The sequence below is a fragment of the Carettochelys insculpta genome, chromosome 9, assembly GCF_033958435.1.
Source record: "Carettochelys insculpta isolate YL-2023 chromosome 9, ASM3395843v1, whole genome shotgun sequence".
Classification (NCBI taxonomy): Eukaryota; Metazoa; Chordata; order Testudines; family Carettochelyidae; genus Carettochelys; species Carettochelys insculpta.
This window is the reverse complement of record NC_134145.1, coordinates 40,050,578-40,074,246: the sequence shown is the minus strand read 5'-3', so window position 1 is coordinate 40,074,246 and position 23,669 is coordinate 40,050,578.

The window sequence follows — 23,669 nt, the reverse complement described above, 5'->3', positions numbered from 1 at the left end:
TATGTAAATTTGCACCTCATTTTAACTTTCACTTTCCCTCATTTGCATGCCTCTTTTGAAAGAGGAATGATAGTGTATACACAGCCAAGCTGTCTTTGTTAGCCAGAATTCTGGGCAGAGAATAACTTCAGATGTACTTTTGCTTGTGTTAGAAAATAATATTGTCATTGGAACTATTTAGAAAGTATTGATCCAAGGCACTGCTTTATGTACTCTTTTTACCGTAGCACTCCATAGCTACATCTACACGTGTATGCTACATGTGTATGAACTAAGCTATTTCGATGAATAGCGTCTACACGTCCTCCAGGGCTGGTGCCGTCAACGTTCAACATCGACGTTGGGCAGCACCACATCGAAGTAGGCGCTGCAGGGGAGCGTCTACACGCCAAAGTGGCCCACATCGAAATAAGGATGCCAGGAACAGCTGCAGACAGGGTCACAGGGCGGACTAGCACTTCCTGGGCAACAGCTAACCGCTCCCTTAAAGGGCCCCTCCCAGACACACTTGCACTAAACAGCACAAGATCCACAGAGCTGACAACTGGTTGCAGACCCTGTGCATGCAGCATGGATCCCCAGCTGCAGCAGCACCAGCCAGAAGCCCTGGGCTAAGGGCTGCTGCACATGGTGACCACAGATCTCCGCAGGGGCTGGAGAGAGCGTCTCGCAACCCCTCAGCTGATGGACACCATGGCAGACCCCGCTATTTCGATGTTGCGGGATGCGGATCGTCAACACGTGCCCTACTTCAACATTCAACATCGAAGTAGGGCGCTATTCCCATCTCCTGTTGGGGATAGCGACTTCGACGTCTCACCGCCTTACGTTGATTTCAAATTCGAAATAGCGCTCGCCACGTGTAGACGTGGCGGGCGCTATTTCAAAGTTGGCATGGCTACTTCGAAGTAGCCGGCACGTGTAGATGTGGCTCATAACTTCTAATATATGCTTTAAGCTTGATTCAAATCCTTGATCTAGGATATCGACTGGGTTTTCTGGATTTTTTTTTTTTGTGTGTGTTGCAAGGCTGTTTTCAGAAGTGTTTGCCTTTCAAGAAATTACAGCTAAACTTCAAGGAGAGATTTCAAAACCTGATCATAGCTGTAGCTGAAGTGATGCAGAAAGGCCCTCAGGCAATCTGAAGGGTTTTCCTGTCAGCAACCTGAGAGAGTGTCAGGGCTCCCCAGAGGGACTTATAACAAAGCTTTAGTCAGCTCACACAAGTTCAAATGGAAAAGCTCACTGTATGGAAATATATTCATTTATAAGATAAGCATTCACTTGTTGTATTAGAGGAAAAAATGTTTGAACCATCTATACTCCCTGAACAGATCTTTTGTTCTGCCTTAATTATTGTGAGTACACAAAACTCAAAAACCTTGATTTCTTCATTTCCAATTGACTAAATTATCTGTTGAATTTTCTTATATATGTGAATACCTATGCAATAAAGAAATGCGTGAAGTGATGTGAGATTGCCATGCTTTCTAAATGGCAGGGTGCAATTTTAAAAAGATTATTCCAGTATTACCCATATAAAGTTGTAGTTGGAGATTAGATATGTGAATCAATGCTCCCATGGGAATGAAAGAAAATGAACATTCTGATAGTTAGGCCTGTAAAACGTAAAGAAGTCTGGGAAGAACTTCAGAGGAAATTGCAGATATTGTCAGTAAGAATATCACATGATGTGAGAAGGGAATATCTTTTATTGGACCATCTTCTGTTGGCTAAAGAGATAAGCTTTCAAGCTTGGGGGTGAGAGGAGGCCCACGGTGAAAAGAATAAATCTGGGCTAAGATAAAAGAAAATACCCTCCTCAGCAGGAGCTCATTTCCTTTGGAAGCGAGGGAAGGGGGAAGCTGTCATATCTTATTTACTAACTGGATGTGAGCATAGTATCTGATAAGAACCATGTGGTGGCTGCAGCGCAAGAGTTCCTCAACTTCCTCTTCTTACTAGTCTCCTAAACTTAAGCCCCATGGTGACTGCCGAACGGCAACAGGAACAGGAAACTTTGGAAGCTTTTAGTCATGGACAAGCACATAGGTGGTGTATGTATCTTTTGTTTCAAGGACTAAGGTGGTAGAACAGTCCGGCTGCCAAATTCCATGACTGAGCAGCCCTATTCAGGATCTGCTCTGCTCACCCCACATGGGAGAGGGCTAGAAAAGGTGCCCTAAACATAGTCTACCTCTACCCTGACTGGATAACCTCATCCAGTGAGTTCACCTCTATTTGGTCAAAATTGAACACTAAAGTTTGAAACATGGATGATTTGGACTCTAATGGACAATCCAAACAGTGAGCAACCCCAAAAATGCACAACAATTATTGCCTGAGAGCTACAATGATTCAACGATATGGCTCCCTGGCAGAAACTCATAGACCAGAAAGGGACCCCAAAGAAAGAAAAATTAATTCATGGAGTAGAATTTGGCATAAAAAAATGAACTGACAAAGATCCTATCTCAAATCCCTGTTGGCATTAAAGAGTGTCTCATGACTCTCTATTTGAAGATTGCCAAAAACCAACAAGCAATTGTTCTGAGTGCTTTTGCACCAACTCTAGATGCTGAAGATGATGTGAAGGATTAGTTCTATACCCATTTGGATGCAGTCCTGAAAGACATCCCCAAAGAAGACAAGATCATTCTCTTGGGAGATTTCAATGCCAGGGTCAGAAGAGATGCAGACCTCTGGCAGACTACAGCTGGGAAAGAAGGAACTGGCAACAGCAATTCCAATGAAGAAGTCCTCCTCACGAAATGTGCGGAACATGAGCTCATCATCGTGAACACCCTCTTCCACCACAAAAACAAACTGAAGACCTCATGTCAACATCCTCTACTGAAGCACCTGAACCTTATAGGCTGTCATTGTCCGGGCTCAGGACCAGTGTGATGTCTTTCTTACATGTGCAATGGCTAGTGCTGATGACTGCTGGACCAATCACCAACTTATTTGATCCATAATGGTGATTAGGATTGGCACCAAATTGAGAAGTCAGAGGAAACAGTTCCTATGAAAGATCAGTGTGCAAGGCTTGAAGAATCCCATCAGATGAAGTGACTTCCAGATAGCTCGCCAAAGCAAGCTGCTGACAGTATAACCTGAAGATGTGGAAGCACACTAATGGACATTGAAAAATGCCATCATTGGAGCTTGTGGAGAAACCATGAGGACTGGTTTGAGGAGAAAAATGTGGAAACTTAATTCCTGATTGAGGCAAAAAGGGGAAGTATTTAGGCCCAGCAAAGTGACATCAACTGTACAACAAACAGAGAAGTGCTTGCCATGGCCAAGGTTGAAGTCCAATGAAAAACAAGGACTCTGAACAACCAGCAATGGACTGAGAAGGTGTGAGAACTTCACCATCTCTCGCAGACACCAACAGTACAAGATTAATTTCTTCAGTGATACCAAAGCTGTTTATGGATTGAGGAATCAATCTCCTGAGATCTTGAAAGACAACAAAGCCATCACTTCTCACTGGAGGGAGCACTATAATGAGTTCCTAAACATCCCCTTCACTGTGGCCCTAGAATCCCTTGACCAAATTCCACGGCAACCACCTTGCAACACTTCCTTCCCTGAGTGAGGTCCAAGCTGCCATTGAAGTGATGAAGTGCAATAAAGCCACCGGACTAGATGGAATCCCCACTGAAGTCTTCAAAGAAGGAGGGCCAGAGCTCTACAAACAACTTTATCTCCTGATTCTCAGGATCTGGGATAGTGAGCCGATGCTGCAAGATTTCAGAGACATGCTGATCATAGAATCATAACATAATAGAATGCTAGAACTGGAAGGGACCTTGAGAGGTCATTGAGTCCAGCAGCCTGCCCTCATGGCAGGACCAAGTACTGTCTAGGCCATCCTTGATAGACATTTATCTCACCTGTTCTTAAATACCTCCAGAGATGGAGATTCCACAACCTTGCTAGGCAATTTATTCCAGTGTTTGACCATCCTGATAGTTAGGAATGTCCAGCCTAAACCTCCCTTGCTGCAGTTTAAACCCATTGTTTCTTGCTCTATCCTCAGAGGCCAAGAAGAACAAATTTTCTCCCTCCTCCTTATGACACCCTTTTAGATACCTGAAAACCGCTATAATGTCCCCCTCAATCTTTTTTCCAAACTAAACAAGCCCAATTCTTTCAGCCTTTCTTCACAGGTCATGTTCTCTAGTCCTTTGATCATTCTTGTTGATCTTTTCTGGACCCTGTCCAATTTCTCTACATCTTTCTTGAAATGTGGTGCCCAGAACTGGACACAATACTCCAGCTGAGACCTAACCAGTGCAGAGTAGAGCAGAAGAATGACTTCTCATGTCTTGCTCACAACACACCTGTTAATGCATCCCAGAATCACGTTTGCTTTTTTTGCAACAGCATCACACTGTTGACTCATGTTTAGCTTGTGGTCCACCCTAACCCCGAGATCCCTTTCTGCTGTAGTCATTCTCCCCATTCTCTATGTGTGAAACTAATTGTTCCTTCCTAAGTGGAGCACTTTGCATTTGTCTTTATTAAACTTCATCCTGTTTACCTCAGACCATTTCCCCAATTTGTCCAGATAATTTTGAATTTTGACCCTATCGTCCAAAGCAGTTTCAACCCCTCCTATCTTGGTATCATCTGCAAACATAATAAGCATACTTTCTATGCCATTATCTAAATCGTTGATGAAGATATACTGAAGAAAACCAGTCCCAAAACAGACCCCTTGTAACAAGCTGCATCAGCTGTTCATCCATTCTCATTCAATTATACAGAAATTACCTTACGATTCATCCTACATTTTTACAGGAATCTCAGCTGTTCACTGTTTTTTATGGAGCCAGGTTCTCTTTGGCTCCTGGCTCTCCAATGAAGGACTTGGCCAGAACCTTGATGTACTCAGCTAATGTTACTTTTGTAAGGCTATTGAAATGCAAAACAAAACACCTACCTTTTCTGCAGATCTGTGTAATGGGGTTCAGGGGTCCCCAAGCTCAGCACCCTATGAACAGCAAGGAGTGACTCTAACAGCAGAAGGAAGAGAAAGTTTATTATGCAACAGGGATACAGAATGCTACAGAATCATCAGCCCAGCAACTGCAGTAGTCCATCCAGCCCATACTGTGGGGCGGAGATCTCCCAGAGGGTCCCATCTGCCTGGAGCCCTGCCTGCTTTGTTCGTCTCCAGCCCCCAGACAACTTCCCCTTACTACTTGACTTTTAATTAAAATAAAACAGCCAGGCTCCACCTCTCCCTTTGTTTGGGTCCCAGCTGAGCAGAGGTCTTACCTGGTCACCTAGGTTAAAAATGACAAGAATTCCACCCTCTATAGCTGTGTCTACACGAGAGCACCCTTTCAAAAGGGTGAAAATCGATGTTCAGTGGGTGAAATAGCGGCCGTCGAAAGGGAGCGACCGCAGTCATTAGTAGATCGACTGATTGATCTGCACTTTAGCAGTGCTGTTGTGGTCTTTCAAAAGGGAGCATCCACACAGATCCAAGCCCTCCTTCAAAAGAAGGGAGGCAGAAAACGCCACGGATGGGGGCCCATGGACATCAAGCCTTCTGGGGCTGCAGCCAGCTGCTTCCTTAAAGGGCCCCTCCTTCCACCCTCCACACCACATGAGCCAAGTGCTGCCCAGCTGTTCCCAGCCTGGCAGAGCCCACTCATGCTCCAACATGCAGGCACATCACCAGCTCCTGCAGGAGGACACCCTCATTATAGACACCCTGCTGGCAGTGCTCTTCACTGTCTCCGCAGCTGCACCCAATCTCATTGGGTGGCTGGGTGGACCCCCTGGAGCCAAGGGGTCCCCTGCCCAGGGCACTGCTGGGCGCTTCCCCCTCCCGCCCTGGGTGCCTCAGTGACTCTGGACCCACCCCAGGAGCACAAGCTGGTGGGAGCGCCTCATGCTGGGGCAGTGGGTGGAGGAAAGGTGGCTGCAGAACTTCTGCATGTTGAGGTAGAACTTCGAGGAGATCTACCACTGGCTTGCCCCACACTCCAGCACCAGAACACCTGCATGTGGCCAGCCCTCACCATGGAGAAATGCATCACGATTGCTATCTGGAAACTGGCCATCCCAGACTCCTACCGCTCCATGGGACAACAGTTTGGGGTGGGCAAGGCCACCATCGGGCCGTACTTATGGAGGTAAGGCAAGGCTGGGTCATGTGGTCCCCTTGGGGGGGGAGGGGGCTGGGGTGTAAGGAACTCACCACTGCAGGGGGCAGGAAGGGAGGGGGGCACAATGGACCCAAGGCAGAGAGGGAGATGGCCCGCAACACCTGCCCTAGACCATGTGTCCCCCGCCACCCCATGCAGGTCATCAGAGCCATCAATGCGATGCTGCTCCATAGGGTCATCTGCCTGGGGTATCTGGACAACACTGTTGCCAGCTTCCAGAACCTGGGCTTTCTGAACTGCATCAGCACTTTGGATGGCATGCACACCCCCATCCGCACCCCACCACACAGTGTCGGCTAGTAAGTCAACAGAAGGGCTACCATTCGGCGGTGCTCCACACCCTGGTGGATGCTAGGGGCTGGTTTATGGACAGCTACATGGGCTGAGCCGGCTGTACCCACGATGCCTAGGTCTTCGGGAACTCCAGGCTCTGCCAGAGCATGGGGGCCTGCACATTTGTTCCCCAGCGGGAGATCCTGTTGGCAGAGGTTGTCACCATACCCCCTGCACCCGTGGCACATGAGGCCGTACATGGGACAACTCGACCCCACCCAGGAGGCATTCCATTTCCACCTCAACCACGCTCACAACGTCATGCAGAGGGCCTTCAGGTGCCTAAAGGGGTGGTGGAGGTGCCTCCACACACAGCTGGAGTTTAGGGTGCGCAACATGCCTCAGGTGGTGGGGGCCTGTTGCATCCTCCACAATGTTGTGGAGGGAAAAGGGGGACCCCTATGTTCTCGGGGGGCGGAACCTCCTGCTGTGTCTGGTGATGAGCAGCTGGGCACTGCCCCCATCCACCAAGGCCACCAGGATGGTCACCACATCCGAGAGGCCCTCAGGCATGCCTTTGCCAATGGCCACCTCCGACCTGCATGCACACCCACATCCCATGCACATCCACCACCCACCGTTCCTGCCACCCCCATCCGTACCAGCACTGCACCCGTACATCCACCACCCACCATCCCCTCAAGGGGCACAGCACAGAGTGGTGTATAGTTAATAGATGTTTATTGAGAACATAAACATTGTCAACTATGTACAGGTGTAGGGATGAGATATGGAGGGGTGGGGGGACTCTGAACCTGGAAGGGGGTGGGGGGGCTCTGAACTTTAAAGCACCTCACCTGGATGGTGTAAGGCACCTCACCTGGATGGAGTAGGGGGCTCATTCCGGGGCTGGGTTAGTGGGCCATGAGCCTCATTGGCCCCTGGAGCCCCTGCCTCCCTGGATGCCAGGTCCCCAGGGGGAGGAGAGGGTGTGGGGAGCACTGGCAGGTAAGGCTGGGGAGCGGGCCCGGTGAGGGCAGTGGGTGTGGGCTCAGCACTGACAGTGGAGGCAGACTTAGCAGTCAGCGGGCCAGAAGGTGGGCAACATTGGCCACATGCTCCCAGAGGGTCTAGCCAGTGCCCTCCAGGGTGTTCAGCAGACTTTCCCATGACGCCCTCCACCACTCCATCTTGGCCTTGGCAAGCTGCAGCTGCTGCTTGGCCACCTTGGCCTGGTACTGGCTGGCTGGGTCCTCCTCAGCCCAGTGCGGGGCCCTCTGGCCATGAGCCAACCAGCGTACCATGTGGGGTGGAGTTCGGGCACCTCTGATGTCCGCTGGGGGGCTCTCAGGGACGAGGGATGGCTCTGGGTTCTCCCAGCCCAAGAATGGTGTGGCTGTATGGAGAGGGGGACAACATGTCAGTAATGAGCCCCAGCTAGAGGGGGATCTGGCTGTGGCCCACCTGCCTGATCCCCCCTCCCCCATTGGGACCCCCATCTCCCCAAGGGGCACCAACCCACCCCCATGGGCTGGGCATCCCATCCAATCAGGGTGCATCCAGGGGTCTCTCGTGTATGTGGCTCATCCCAGCCTGCAGTGTGCAGTCCATGGATGCTGTTCATCATGGAGCGGCTGTCGCCCCATGTACAGCTTGCGGTGCTGTCCACTGGGGGCAGGTGCTGGGTATTGCTGGTGGGCCACCACGTGGTGCCACATACCATGGTGGGCTGGCATGTGTGCGGTCCCCAGGACTACTGGTCCTGTGTGCAGCCAACTAGCCTTTGCTTGGCCCTCCCACCCTAAGGAGTGGGTGCGCGTCCCACCATGTACATACTGGAGGGTCCCTCGATGACGTCTGGGGAGGATGTCCAGCTCCCGGTCACCCAATTGGATAAGCAGGAGGGGATGTAGATTGTGAGGTCCCCTCCTCTCTCAACCACTCTGTGTTTCCCTTGCCCTCTGGGGTCTGTGGTCTGGTCTGCTCCTCCGCTGCTGGCTGTAGCTCATCGGCCAACGTGTCTAGGAATGCCAGGGCTGGAGAGCTGTGCTGGGGCCCCAGGATGCCCCAGAGCTCCCAAAAGTAGGGGCATGTGGTTGGGGTAGCCCCAGAGTGGCCAGCCTGGTCCCTGAACTGGGCATAGCCCTGCTGCAGCTCCTTCATCTTGGAGCATACCTGTTCAGTGGTACGCTCCAGGTGGCCCCTGGTGAGGAGGCCCTGAGCCAGGTGGCTCAAGGCTGCAGCATTGCACCATCTGACCCCTGTCTCGTGCAGGACCTCCTCCTCCTCCTTCTAGAGGCCAAGGAGGTCCTGCAGCTCCTTCTCCATCCAGGAGGGGGCCCTTTTTTTTCTTCCCCCTGGGAGCCCTGTGGGGGCTCAGAGTGGGGGGCCATGGAGCTTGCGGGGGCGGGGGGTTGGCTGCTGGCCATGCTGCAGTGCTGGAGCTTGGGGGTGGAGCACATGCAGAGGCTGCTTCTAGCACGCTCTCAGCTTCCTGCAACCGGTTTCTTGCGTGCGTGCTGCTGTGATGCTGCCAGACACAGGGACCATAGAGCCCCACTGTGGCCAGCTTGAGCAGCCCCCTGCTCCACCTGAATGACGTCATGGTGGACCCATCTTTTGAAAAAGTGGAATATAGACAGTCTGCACATTTACTCTTTCAATTTAGTTTTTCAAAGTGGGACAATCTTCCTGATACGGAATCAGGGTTCAGATTTCGACGTCTGTACCCCGTCCCTTCAATTTACTTTCGAAAGACAGTGTTGTGTATGTGGACACTCCTCCCATTCTTTCAAAAGAGGGCCACTTATTTCGATGTTTTGTGCACATGTAGCCACAGCTTATGTGAGCCACTCACACACATGCACCCCCTTACTTCATCACAATCTGATCCCAACAAGGGTTGTTATCAGAAACATTCACATTCTTTATGATCTATTGCCTGAAGAACTTTCTACGGAAAGGGGTTTTCCTTTTCTAGACTGTTTCTTCAGAGTATTACCACAGTATGGCACAGGGGCTTCCTTCACACATGCCAATAGGATTTATGAAGTCTTGACTAGACGTCTTTAGCTTCTGCAGATAGAATTGTTTCATCATACATTACATTAAGCCATGTCTTTCAATCCAATTCCATCATTCAAAGTATGCTATCTCCAATGATTCAGGCTCACTTGCTCTCACTGAAGATCTGTCTCAATACTCCAAGCATGGCCATGCCATGGATTGATAAAAAAGGCTTCATAATATTTTTCAGTTTTATTTTCTAACCTGTTTCACATTTGCCTGGTTGTTTTCTTTTCTTGACTGCATCATACATGGAACAAAGAATTTCACTGTTCTGTCCACAGTAATACCGTTTCTTTTCCTCATTAATTATGGTTATTTTTAGAGCACGGCAATGCACATGAGTAATACTTATTATTTTAATTGTACCAATTACCTTCCTGAATATATTAATTTTCAGGATCTTCATTAAAACATGGATCAAAATTATTTCCATACCCAAAACTCTGTCACAAGAGTACATATTTCTATTGTCATATTTTCAGATGACCTGCAGATAGCAACAAACACCAATAATGCAATACTATGACTTTGTTCCCCAAAACATGAGCTTTTATGAAATCAAAGTCAGTTATTACAGGAAGGTAGCTATTATGGGTGTACTCTTGGACAGTTGCAAGTAGAAAGATTGAAAGCCTGTAATATTTCTATTTCTAATTAAAAGCTATCTTGTATTTAATGGTGCACTATATAACATATTGCTGAATTGCCATAATTATGTGGGTGAATATGTATATAATGGAAATGAAGCAATCAAAAGGTAGGCAGTTTCCCTGAATTTTATAAATAGCCAATTTAAAATAGAGTAACAGATGTGCTAAGGCTTTTGGAGAAAGTGATGTTAAAAAAAAAAAGATTTATGATTTGCTGCATCTTTGTACTTAATTACATTGACATTGGCTCATTACAATGCTGCTTTAAATATTAACATACATGTTATTTTAATATTCATAATTTAATCCAGTTCTTTAGAAGCATTTTGTACTGTCTAGTAAAGATGAAAGAAAATAATATGAGATGAAGAAAGAGTTGTTTCCATATCTGCATTCAAAATTCCCATTTTTTTATTTATGGAGATAAACCTATTGTAAAAGGCATCTCTCAATGTCTAAAAATACAGAGATTTGTACTTTCTGAGATGAGCTTGTAGCTGTGTAATAGCAACTTCTAAAAGTGCTGCAGGAGTGTGTGGGTTAAAAATTATTGGACTTTCAACATCTCCTTGAAACTGTGCTTTCCAGTTTTATGTAATCTCTCCTAGAAGAAATGTTATCATAGGTTGGTGTATGGAATTCCAGAAGCCTGTCATTGGCTCAGTAGACCTCAGTTGTAAAAGAGAGGAGTTCAGAATCAGGTCTTCATCCAAGCAGATACTCGAGCACGAGTGCATTTTTCAGTTTCACTTGTATTCTTCTTTGTATTTTTATTTAATTTTTTAGCTCAATTAAGCCTGTTTTCCATCCCATGGAAAGTATTTTATTCCATTCACAAAGTCACTTTGTTCATCCAGAGTTTAACTTTCACCTGCACAAATTATTGGTAGTTATGCTTAAATGCTCACATTACAAAGCCTGTGGAGAAGTTCGGTGAGATTATAATGCTGTGTTGATATGCAATAATGGACAACACAAGGCTAAGAATCAGTACTCTCCCAGCTGGGTTTAGCTGGAAGGAGAATGCACTTCCTGCGCACTTGGTTTGGTAAGCCAACCATGGGACAAGAGTGAGCATTTGCAAAACTCCCAAATAATGTTAAATGCATTACAAAAATCATCCCTAAAATACTTACTTGATTTTTTACAGATTAGGATCACAAATAATATTTAGTTTATGTTCTGTAATAGAAAAAGTCTAACACAATAAAAGTACAAGAACACAGAGATTATTTAATAGAATCACAAATCTAGTGCAACTGATTTGCCTTCCTTGTATAATGTTGTATGTAAACACATTCCAAACACAACCTGAATTATGATCTGGTAAGAACTGCCTTATGCAAATGCTAATTAATACTTGATTTATTATTATCATCTAACATTATTAGATTGATTTTGGGGATTTAATAATGAAAGCAGTACTTTTTAGTTAGAAACAACACACCTTTAAAAGGAGTTCTAACTGCAGTGACAGGCCATAATCATATAGCATTCTGAGTTTATTAAAGACCACAGGTAGAAGAGCAAAAATGTGTCTGATTTTAAACTGGCCACAGGAGAGGCAACAAGAACATGTATGAAAATATTATGCATTGTGAATAGCATAGCAATGTAACAGTGAAACTGAAATTAGCCATCATTCAAAGAAGTAACATCTGGTATGGGGATAGTGAAGTGTGAATTGTTGAATTTTAATTGCACCAAAATTTGAAATCAATCCAATTTACTCCACAATATGAGTCCATGGAGTGCATAAAATTAATTTATTAGCCTAGGTCACCCACTACAATATTGAATTTCTAAAACAGCAGAGAGTTTCCCACAGCCACAGTGCTGCTGGTGTTTTTTAATACCCAGTCAACATATTCACTTGAGTGCAATTTTTATAAGTGCAGGAACACAAATACCACTAACATAAGATCATGGACATGCACGTTACAGCCTCAGCCTGGATCTGGCCTGCCAAGACCTTTGAGAGGCTCCACAGTTGAAGCTGCAGCTGGGTGCAGCACTGTTCAAAGCAGCAGGCTGCTCCCTGTGTCTCTCTGTGTTGTGGGGGAGAGGGAGGGCTTCATGTGTGCCTGCCACACCCAGAAAAATCGCTCAGCTTTCTGTAGTACCATGTTATCACAAGAAAGCTACATTTGAAACTATGTTGCAGACAAGTACACATATTTAAATAAAAAAGCAGTCAAGTAGCACTTTAAAGACTAACAAAATACTTTATTAGGTGAGCTTTCGTGGGACAGACCCACTTCTTCAGACCATAGCCAGACCAGAACAGACTCAATATTTAAGGCACAGAGAACCAAAAATAGTAATCAAGGTGGACAAATCAGAAAAAAAAATTCTCAAGGTGAGCAAGTCAGAGAGTAGAGGGGCGGGAGGGGGGGAAGGGTCAAGAATTAGATTAAGCCAAGTTTGCAAATGAGCCCCTATAATGACCCAGAAAAGTCACATCCTGGTTCAAACCACATGTTAATGTGTCGAATTTGAATATAAAAGAAAGTTCAGCAACCTCTCTTTCAAGAGTGTTGTGAAAATTCCTCTTCAGTAAGACACAAACTCTTAAGTCATTAACAGAATGGCCCACTTGATTAATATGCTGGCTGACGGGTTTGTGGATCAGGAGTGTTTTCATGTCTGTTTTGCGCCCATTAACTCTTTGTCTAAGAAAGTCTGAAGTCTGTCCAATATACAAAGCATCTGGGCATTGTTGGCACATGATAGCGTATATGATGTTGAGGAACATGAGGAACACTTCTCATGTTCCTCAACTAACATCATATATGCTGTCATTATAGCGGCTTGTTTGCATACTTGGCTTAATCTAATTCTTGACCCCCCCCCTCCCCCTTCTGTCCCTCTATGCTCTGATTTGCTCACCTTGAGAATTTTTTGTCTGATTTGTCCACCTTGATTACTATTTTTGGTTCTCTGTGCCTTAAATATTGAGTCTGTTCTGGTCTGGCTATGGTCTGAAGAAGTGGGTCTGTCCCACTAAGGCTCGACACCTAATAAATTATTTTGTTAGTCTTTAAAGTGCTACTTGACTGCTTTTTTGTTTTGGTAGTATATAGACTAGCACAGCTTTCTCTCCATTACTATAAATTCAAATAGTATGCCAGGTTTAGGATAAAATAGATATGATTGCTGTTCATAAATCATATGTACATATCCTGCATGCTCACCCTACTGATCTAACCCATATGATGTGTTTTAAAACCATCTAAGGAACCAGAACTCAAAAAAGCCTCGTTTTCAGCAAAATGCTTATTTTCTTCCTGTTAATAACAAACAATTTTCTCCCAGGTAAAGCACAGCAAACAATTCATTTGCTTTTAAGAAAGCAGGAAGTAGAGAATATGGAAGTAGTAGAAGTTAAGTGAGGTCAGATGGTGTAATTTTAATGCATGTTTTTACACTTATTTTTCTCGTGACATTAATATTTCTGAAATGTTTCCTATGACTTTGTTTCTTTCTCAGAAACTCTTCTTTTCTAGCTTCTCTCTCTACCTGTGTCAGGTCAACAGCTGCTCTAAATTAAGTGAAAGTAATTTCACCACTTCGCATACAGACCTATGTGTTCAGAGTAGCAGAACTAAAGCGCTAATAATTATGCAAAGTACCTATGGAAAAAGAAGATTCGGGGGTGGAGGGGAAGGGGGAATAACTTTCTTTGTTGGTGGAAAATTAAATTTATTTTCTTCACAATGGTGCCCATTATATTCAGAGCTGAGAACTACATTTCTTCACATGTTAACAATGCAATACTCTCAGAGATTACCTTGCTATTGAACATTGAACTGTGTCTGTTAAACAGAGCCTTTTGTAAGGGGCAGCATGGAGATGAACCACTGCTGGCAAGCCGTGGGCAGCATCTTGCCTCTGGGAGCCACTGCGTCTGCTTGAACACCTTAAATGCATAAGGGGAGGGTAATTTGCTCAATCTCTTTAAAGGATCCTATGTATTTCCTCTTCTGAGTTTTGTAGGACAGCATGGCCATGTCTACAAGAGAAGCCTCCGTCAACAGAAGTTACCTTCGGAAGGGATTTCCCAGAAAAACTTCTGTCAACAGATCACTTCTACACATAAAAGCAGTGTCATCAGAGTTGCAACCAGTGTGGTGCTCTGCTCTCTCCAATGTATCACTTGGCTGCGTGCATGTGTTCCCTCTGTGTGCTGCCCCAGCTCTGCAGATTGCTGACACAGCAGACCTGAGGAGAACCCCCAATGACCACAGAGTCTAGTAAGGTGCGAAGGTACGTCAGCCAGGTTTATTGCCGTATTGGACACAATAGTAGTTCCCTGTAGACTCCTCAGTCTAAGTCAGGGCATACTACAAATATGCACCCACGGTCAATGGACTCGGCTCAGTCAGTGGTGGGACTTTCCACTGCCCCCTCGGCCGGACCCAGACCACATCCCAGGATTACATTCTTATACACAGGTACAAACAACTTACACATCACTCCTGACGTATTGAGGTACAACCCTTCTATGTAGTTAGGTGCCGCCTCCCCCTTTGTACATGTTGGTTTGAACAAAACAACTCTATCCATCATATTACCCTTTTGCCCCTGTCATTGGGATAGATTGGCCTATTCTTTCTTATCTGTGCAATGTTCCAGGGTAGGGAGTTCTGGTACCATGTACCTACTTCAATATGCTGGGTAGATATGTTTATGCACCAGCAAACCTCTTCTTGCCAGCCTCTGTGAGTAATGCATTCCTTTAGCTCACAGCTGTGCTTTGCTTTCTGTTAGCAAAGTCTTGACCTTTACTTTGGTTCAGGCCTAAGGCCTCATACTGGGCCTGTACTTCCTACAAGCAGATCGAAAGAGCAATCCACTTTGTCTACAAAGAGCAGCCAGACTACCCAGCCTTCTTTCGATAGAATGGCTGACCAGAAGCTCTGCAAACAGAGCTGTCTGGTGAACTGGAAGCCCTGTCTGTTGACAAAAGAGCCCTGGAGCATCTACACAGCTGTTTTGTTGACAGGATACTGTCAAGAAAGGCATTATACCTGAACAGAGAGAGATATAATGTTGTCAGCGGATGTGCTGTGGTTTGTTGACAAACTGTCGACAAAGTGCATTTGCCGTGTAGATTCTCCACATTTCTTTCTGGCAAAAGCCCGTTTTTTTTTTTTAATACAGTCTCCCACAATATTCTTGCCCATAAGTTAAGGAAGTATGGATTAGATACATGACTGTAAGATCAATAGAAAACTGGCTTTACAGATCAGCCCAATGGATAAGGGTCAATGGCTCAGTGTCTGGTTGGCGGTCATTTTCAACTGGAGTGCCCAAATGATCTGTTCTAGGGCCAGTAATTTTCAAGATCTTTATTAATAACCTGGATGAGGGGATGGACTGCACCCTCAGCAAATTTGCAGATGACACAAGGGGGTAAGGTAGATACATTGGAGGGTAGTGATAGGGTCCAGAGTGACCTAGACAAATTGGAGGATTGGGCCAAAGAAATTTAAGGAGGTTCAACAAGGAGAAGTGCAGAGTCCTACACTTGGGACAGAAGAATCCCAAGCACTGTTACAGGCTGGGGGCTGACTGACTAAGTGCAATGCAGCAGGAAAGGACCTGGGGATTACTGTGGATGAGAGGCTGGATGTCAGTCAACAATGTGCCCTTGTAGCCAAGAAGGCTAATGGCATTTTGGAGTGCATTAGGAGAAGCTTTTTCAGCAGACCTAGAGAAGTTATTATTCCCCTCTACTCGGCTCTGGTGAGGCCCCATCTGGAGTATTGCCCCCCCAGTGTAGAAAGGCTGTGGACACATTGGAGACGGCTCAGTGGAGGGTAACGAAAAAGATTAGGAGTCTGGAGCACATGACCTGTGAGGAGAGGCTGAGAGATCTGGGCTTATTTCGCTTGCAGTAGAAAAGAATGAGAGGTGATTTGATAGCTGCCTCTAGATAGAGAGAGACTGTTCTCAATGGTAACAGAAGACCGAACAAGGGGTAATGGTCTGAAGTGAAAGAGGGAGAGGTGTAGGTTGTAGGTTGGATATTAGGAATATCTATTTCACCAGGAGGGTTGTAAAGGACTGGAATGTGTTACCAAGAGAAGTGGTGGAATCTCCATCCCTTGAGTTTTTTAAGCCCTGGCTTGACATAGTCATGGCTGGGATGATTTAGATGGGGTTGATCCTGCTTTAGCCAGGGGGCTGGACTAGATGACTTCCAGAGGTCCCTTCCAGCCCTAGAATTCTATGATTAATTTAGTGACCCCAATTTTTTGGCTTTGTCTACACTCGAGTGATCTGTTGACAGAAGTTACTGCTGGAAGAGCTCTTCCAACAAAACTTCTGTTGACCAATCACGGCCACGCACGAAAGCGGATTGTTATTTTGAGCCATTCTGTCAACAGATTGTAGCGAGACTGTCCACCTGCTCTCAACAGAACAGACACTTCAGACAGGGTCGCATGGCTGGCAAGCCCTTCTGGGAGCCCTGGCAAGGCAAGCCCTAAAGCTGCCCCCCACACCCCGACACACATATCCTACGCATGCTGAGGTTTGCCTACCTTGTTGAGGGACAGCACAGCTGCTACAGCAGGGCTCATATGCTTTCTGAGAGAGACTTTGCAATTTCCAGTTAGCCATGGTGCCAGAGCAGCCACAGGGCTTGTGCTGGCCCCACAAACAGGTGCTTCACCTTCTGCTGCACCTCATCATGCCCATCCTCCTTTTTCTCTGCTGGGGGAAGGGAGGCGAGCCTGGCACCAGTTCCAAGAAGCATGCCATGGCTGCCATGTGGGCCTACTTGTACTCACCCTTCTCGGGTGACCAGGAGGGTCTGGAGGTACAGTACCAGTTCAGAAGGGTGGAATCATCTTGTCATGGGACAGTGGAAAGACCAGCAGTGGTGCCAGAACTTCCAAATGTGGCAGATCACCTTTCTGGAGCTCAGCGCCTGGCTAGCTCCTGCCCTCCAGAGACAGGACACCTGGCTGTGGCTTGCCACCCACCTGGAGAAGTGCATCTCCATCATTCTATGGAAGTTCGCCACCTGTGACAGCTACCACTCCATCGGGAACCAGTTCGGCACAGAAAAATACACTTTCAGGGCCATCCTCATGAGGGTAAAGAACTATCAAGCTGAAGGCCCTGAATAGAGGAGAGGGTGTCCCACCCCATGGGGACCCTCAGGAAGTGTGGTCAGGTGTGAGAAGGGTGGAGGTGGGGAAGCTCCATGCCTGGGAGAATAAGCCATCCCAGCCTTACATAGACCTGCTGCCAGCGGAAGGAGGGGGCAGAGGAGCCCCCGGGGGCGCAGGACCCCTGATTCTCAGTCCCCAATCTGTGTGTTTGGTCTCCTTGCAAGTCATGGCAGCCATCACCATGCTCCTGCTGCAGAGGGTTGTTCATCTGGCAGACACAGGTGCATTCATGGCTGGCCCAGGGGTTCTCCAAGTGCTTCGGTGCTACTGTCAGGACCCACTTCCCCATCTGTGCCCTGGACCACAGTGTGGCCAAATTCCTCAACTGCATCCATCATGTTGCCGGCCCTAGCTGGCCACTGGAGACAGTTTATCAATGTTTATATTGGGAGGTTGGGCTGGGCACACAATGCACCAGCATTCCGCAATGCCACCTCTTGTGGAGGATGGAGGCAGGCACCTATGTCTGCCACCAGGAGCTGACCGTTGGGGATGTGCACATGCTGCTTTTCATTGTGGGGGGACACTGCCAACTCCCTCATGCCCTGGCTTATGAAGCCCTAGAGTGCACAGCTGGACCCAAGCCAGCAACTGTTTAATGTCTAACTCAGCTTGGCACAGGTGCAGGTCAAGTGAACCTTTGGTCACCTCAAGTCATGCTTTAGACCTTCTCACCTACCTCAGAACATAATGTCCCCCAAGTTTTGATGGTGTCTGGTGCCCTGCTCTACCTGATGGAGGGGAAGGGGAAGGCTTTCCTCCCAGGGTGGGGGGTGGATGCCATCTGCAGCTATGAACAGCTGGGAGCAGCTGCAGTCCACCAAACCCATAGGGATGGGGTCTGGATCTAGGAGGCCCTAAGGGAGATCTTCCCCTGTGGCCCTTGATGACTCTCCACAGGACATCCCCCCCCCAGGGCCCTTGGGTCTGCAGGCCTACCCCATCTTCACCATGACCCCTCCTTTTTCCTACTCACCCCTCCACAATAAAGAGGGACATTGGGGTGGTGAACAAAGAAATTTTTAAACTTTACCATAGAAAAATATGTGAAAAATAAACATTGAGATAATAAAACTGTCTACAATGTGCAAGAACTATACACTGTGCGGGGGAGGGTGGGGTTGGCTCAGGACAGGTGGGGTGGCATCAGTCCAAGGAGGGAGAGAGTTTCCTTGCCAGCCCACAGGCTGAGGAGGTCCTTGATCTCAGTTCTGGTCTAGGATGGGGCCCATGTTTTGTGCCCGGGGACAGAACTCCTGGTACCCCTTCAGCTGGTCCCAGAAGGGTCCAAGGGGGTTCTCATGCTAGTTGGCTCACAGTCATGACTCTCAACTCAGCTAAAAGCAGTGCTTCTGGAAGCAAAGAGCAGCCAGTGTGCAGCTGGGCAGCATCCCTGCTATCAGCTTCCTGCCATGGCTCCCTGTCAGCTTGAGAACATTGTTTACTTCATGTGAAAATGTACCCTCATGGTCTCTGGAACTGAGTTGCAAAGGTATAACTAAAGGTGGAACTGGCTCTCAGATTTGAACTCAGATGTAACGCAGTAGGCGTAAATCATCTGACCTCAATAGACCTGTGCTGATTTATCCCACCCAAGTATTTGCCACACAGTTTACAATTCTATCTGTCATCCTTGAGAGAGAAGAAATATTCTCTCATAATAACTGTTGAGGCTCTTCAAGGCTAACAAAATAAAAAAGCGATAAAATCTTATTGTTTTGCTCACTAAACAAAACAGATGAGACTTGCACAAGAGAATCAGCGTATTTGAGTAAGAAGGTGACATTTTAGCATAATCACTTTTCCCCGTTGATCTGGGCTTGCATTTATAATAAATTTATGATCTAAAGTAGGTGGCTATAGTTATGAATATAGATTGAAGACTACTGTATTTGAATTGACTTGGAGTAATTATGCTGTATGCACATAGATTTTGGAAGAGAATCAGATGGAGTTCAAATTCATCTGTTAATTAGATGCCAACATGGAGAACTACAGAATAGTTTCTAGGCTGAAGAAGTTGCCATTGATTTTCTGTGGCAGTTGCACCAGTGCTGCATAAGCATAAATAGTGCATCACCGCTCCTGTTGCACAAACCCCGTCTCACATTGCTGTCCTTTGCTGGTCTTCATGGAGATAGTGCAGAAACCTTCACAGCATGAAGATTACCCTGTGCAGCTGCTTTAGATAATTGGACTTGTGACTATATTCTAGACAATAGCTAAGAAGATTGCCCCAGTGAAAGTCATACTTTTGACTCTGTAACTGTAAGTTCAATTATGGGAGTAGCTTGGCAAACGACAATGAGTGGGGAAGCTGTGTTGTGAACGCACAGACATGATCAACTATTGCTTGTGCAGTTTTATGCCAAGAATAGAACAGCTTTGGTGAAATGTACAAGAAAAGTATGTTAGTCTTGACTGGAACGTGGAAGTCATTGTGAAAATTGATACCACACAGTGGCATCATGAATAAATATGTTGCATTCTGAAGCTTTAATTGCAGAGCATGGTGCTGTAATGGAAAAATTCACTGTCTGTTTTATGATTCTAAAAGCTGGTAGGAAGAAGCTGAACTTGAATTTAATCTTAAACTGTTTGTGACAAGAGAACAGGTTGTGAAGCAAGCAAATAATGACTGTCAATGCACAGCAGCACAATTGATTGGCAGTAGTAGGGGGAAAGCACATTGGGAATCTCTACAGAAAATGAAAAAGCTAATGGCAAAAAAGAGACCCAAGAGAAGCAAGAATAGTAGGTAAGCCTTGAGAGATGTTGCATATTCAAGGTCATTGTCTGACTTTAAAGAGTTGGATGATGACTAAGAAAAGAAACAAAGCAAGCTGTAAGGGCAACTTTAGAAAGTAAGCCCATTTGAAATACAAGATGAGACATGTCCAGGAAGAGCACTGGGAAAAAGAAGACACAGAAAATCAAAGTGAGAAATACAGTTAGTGAGTTGACTTCAAGGGGATGCATGGGAGTTTTGATACCAACTCAGAAGAATGGAAATGAAAGATTAATGAATTTAAACCAGTAAGGAGCAAGGACAGAAGAGAGGAGCATAAAAAGGTTCCCCATCTGCAGAAGGCATAGAAGGGAGCATCTGAAGAAAGCAACATCACTTACTTCTTAAGAAGATATGAAGCAGATCCTTAACTAGTGTTAATGGTCAGAGATTTATTGACTTTGACTTCAGTGGAAGTGACAATCCTTACCAGCTAAATAACTACCCTTACGACTTTTGTCACAAAATGAAAAAAGTTACTTTACAAAGTTTGTAATCTTTGCAGTTATACTGTTACATAGGCAGTAAAAGTTCACAAGCAACCTGAGGACCTGAGTCCTCAATCAGATACTGCTACCATGAAGCCCTGTGTCTGTGGAGAGTCTCAAGAAGTTCAGTAAGCTTTTGCAAAGCACAAGAGACCATGTTAGCAGATCCAGCAGCAAGAATGGTACCTTCAGCATTACCCATGTACTGAATTTTGTATTTGGTATCAGTCATTTGTTTATATCCCCGACTTCGCCTCCACACGCATCTGCACAAGTTTGTTAAGGGGTTAATCCTGAGAGCTGATAAACATCTGCTCTAAAGTGCTAAGTGCTCTCTACTTTTATTGAATGCTCTCAGCTCACAATAAATTCAAACCCTCAGAAGGCATCCAGCACCTCAGGGAGTCAGAGCCTAAACTAGCAAATCTGAGATTATCACGGACTTTGGGCACCCAAAGTCCAGTATGTTTCCACAGGATTTGTTTTTATACCACAAGGTTTACAAAAGCCAAATAGTTTTTGAAGTGTGTGTGTGTTGGGGGGAGGGGGGCAGGGAGAGTGCCCTGAGATGGTCTTGTGCCAGCTTCTGAGTTTATGGTCATAGCAAATGTTTCTCCTAAAAATAAGAGCATAAGAACAGCCATAATGGATCATACCAATGGTCCATCTAACGCTGTATCCTGTCTTCTGACAATAGGCAGTGCCAGGTAATTTAGAAGGAATTAATAGAACAGACAATCATTGAGTGATCCATCATCACCGTTATCCACTTTCAGCTTTGGCAAATGGAGACCATGGCGTCGCATTCCCGATCACCTGGGCTAATGCCATTGATGGACCTCTCTGCACTTACCTAGGGTTTTTGTATACCCTGTTATTATTTTGACCTTCACAACATCCCTTGGCTATGAGGACCACAAACATGAAGAAGTACTTCCTTTTGTTTGTTTTAAACCTGATATCTATTAACTTCATTGAATGACTTCTGGTGTTTATGTTAAGTGAAAGCATAAATAACATTTCCAGATTCACTTTCCCCACATTAGTTAAGATTTTATAGATCTCTAGCATTTTTTTCTCTCTCCCCTCCCTGCCAAGTTGTCTCTTTTCCAAGATGAAAATTCCTGGTCATTTTACTCTCTTCTCATAGGGAAACTGTTTCATACCCAGTTTTGTTGACCTTTTCTATTTTTTTGGGGTGATGACATCTGTATGCAGTGTTTAAGATGGGGGGTGTACCATGAATTTATAAAGGCTTTGTCTACACTGCTATGTTTAAAGCTGTCTCAGGACTGCTTTAATGTGGCAGTGAAGCCATGGTACCAGCACTGACAGACAGCTCTCCCTGCGTTATACGTAAACCACCTCCATGAGGGGAGTAAGCTAGCAGTGCGAAGAGCCTGCTTACATTGGTGCTTTGCAGTGCTTGCTGCGCTCAGGGGTGGGATTTTTTTCACACTTCTGAGCAAGACAATCACAGCTCAGTAAAATGGCAGTGTAGACAAGCCCTTAGAATCCTTATGTTCATTCCTGTCTTATTATCTATCCAGTTCCTAACACTCTTTTAGCTTTTCTTGCTGCTGTTGCATGTTGAGTAGCTGTTTTCAGAGAAGTATGACACCAAAATCTCTTTCTTGAAAGCTAACAGTGAATTTAGACCACCTCATTTTGTGTGTATAGTCGGGATGATGTTTTCCAATGTGCATTACTTTGTATTTGTCAACATTCAGTTTCATCTCCTATTGTGTTACCCAATCACCCAATTTTGTGAGATCCATCTGAACTCTTCACAACTGCTTTGACTTAACTATCTTGAGCAGTTTTGAATCATCTACTCATTCTCTGACTTCACTGTTTCCAAAACATTTACATACACATATATGGATATATAACAGTGCTGGTCCCAGTACAGACCCCTGGGAACCACCACTTATTACATCTCTCCATTCTCACAAATGACCTGGTTCATATCAGTGCATGAAAATTAAAAAAATAATTAAAAGAGCAAAAATGAAACACATTTGAATATGGTGTTAAAATATATGATAGAAAAATTCTGAAACAATTCAGAAACGAAATTGCTTTTAATGTGAAATTGGAAATTTGTGAGATTATTATATCTTAATGTAGTGAAATTTTTGTTTTGATAGATCTGAAACAGCATTTAAAAGACAGATGATCATTTGGATTCATGGATGGGCCCAAGAGGCTGGGTCTGGTTGGTGGCTGGTTTTAAGTGGAGTGCTCCAAAGATCAGTTCTAGGGCCAGTAATGTTCAATATCTTTCTTAATGACCTGGATGAGGGGAATGGATTGCACCCTTAGCAAATTTGCGGATGACACTAGGGGGTGATGTAGATACATCAGAGGGTAGTGATAGGGTCCAGAGAGACCTAGACAAATTGGAGGATTGGGCCCAAAGAAATTTAATGAGGTCCAACAGGGAGAAGTGCAGAGTCCTGCACTTGGGATGAAAGAATCCCATGCATTGTTACAGGTTGGGGGACTGACTGGCTAAGTAGCAGTGCAGCAGAAAAGGACCTGGGGATTACAGTGGCTGAGAGGCTGGACATGAGTCAACAGTGTGTGCTTGTAGCCAAGAAGGCTAATGTCATATTGGGGTAAATTAGGAGAAGCATTTCCAGCAGCTCTAGAGAAGTTATTATTCCCCTCTACTCGACACTGGTGAAAACAAAGAAAGAAAGGTAAAGAAACAAAGAAAGGGAAAGTGCAACCTTCATTATAATTCTTTCAATCCTCAATTACAATTAGCATTCGATATCCATGCAGTAAGCTCTGTTCCATTTCCTCACTGTATTCTGAGGAACCAGATGTCACTGTTGATACTTGAAAGAAGGTTCTCCCCACCCCTAAACACAGGACAGAATATTTTAGTTTGACTTTTGTTTGAATTCTCCATATTTTACAGGTGTCAGTGTCTTCTATTGGACCTCTATTTTTCTACTGATAAAAGGAGTTTTGTTTACTTGACAGTTTTAGATAGCCAAGCAATAAAAGGCTGAATC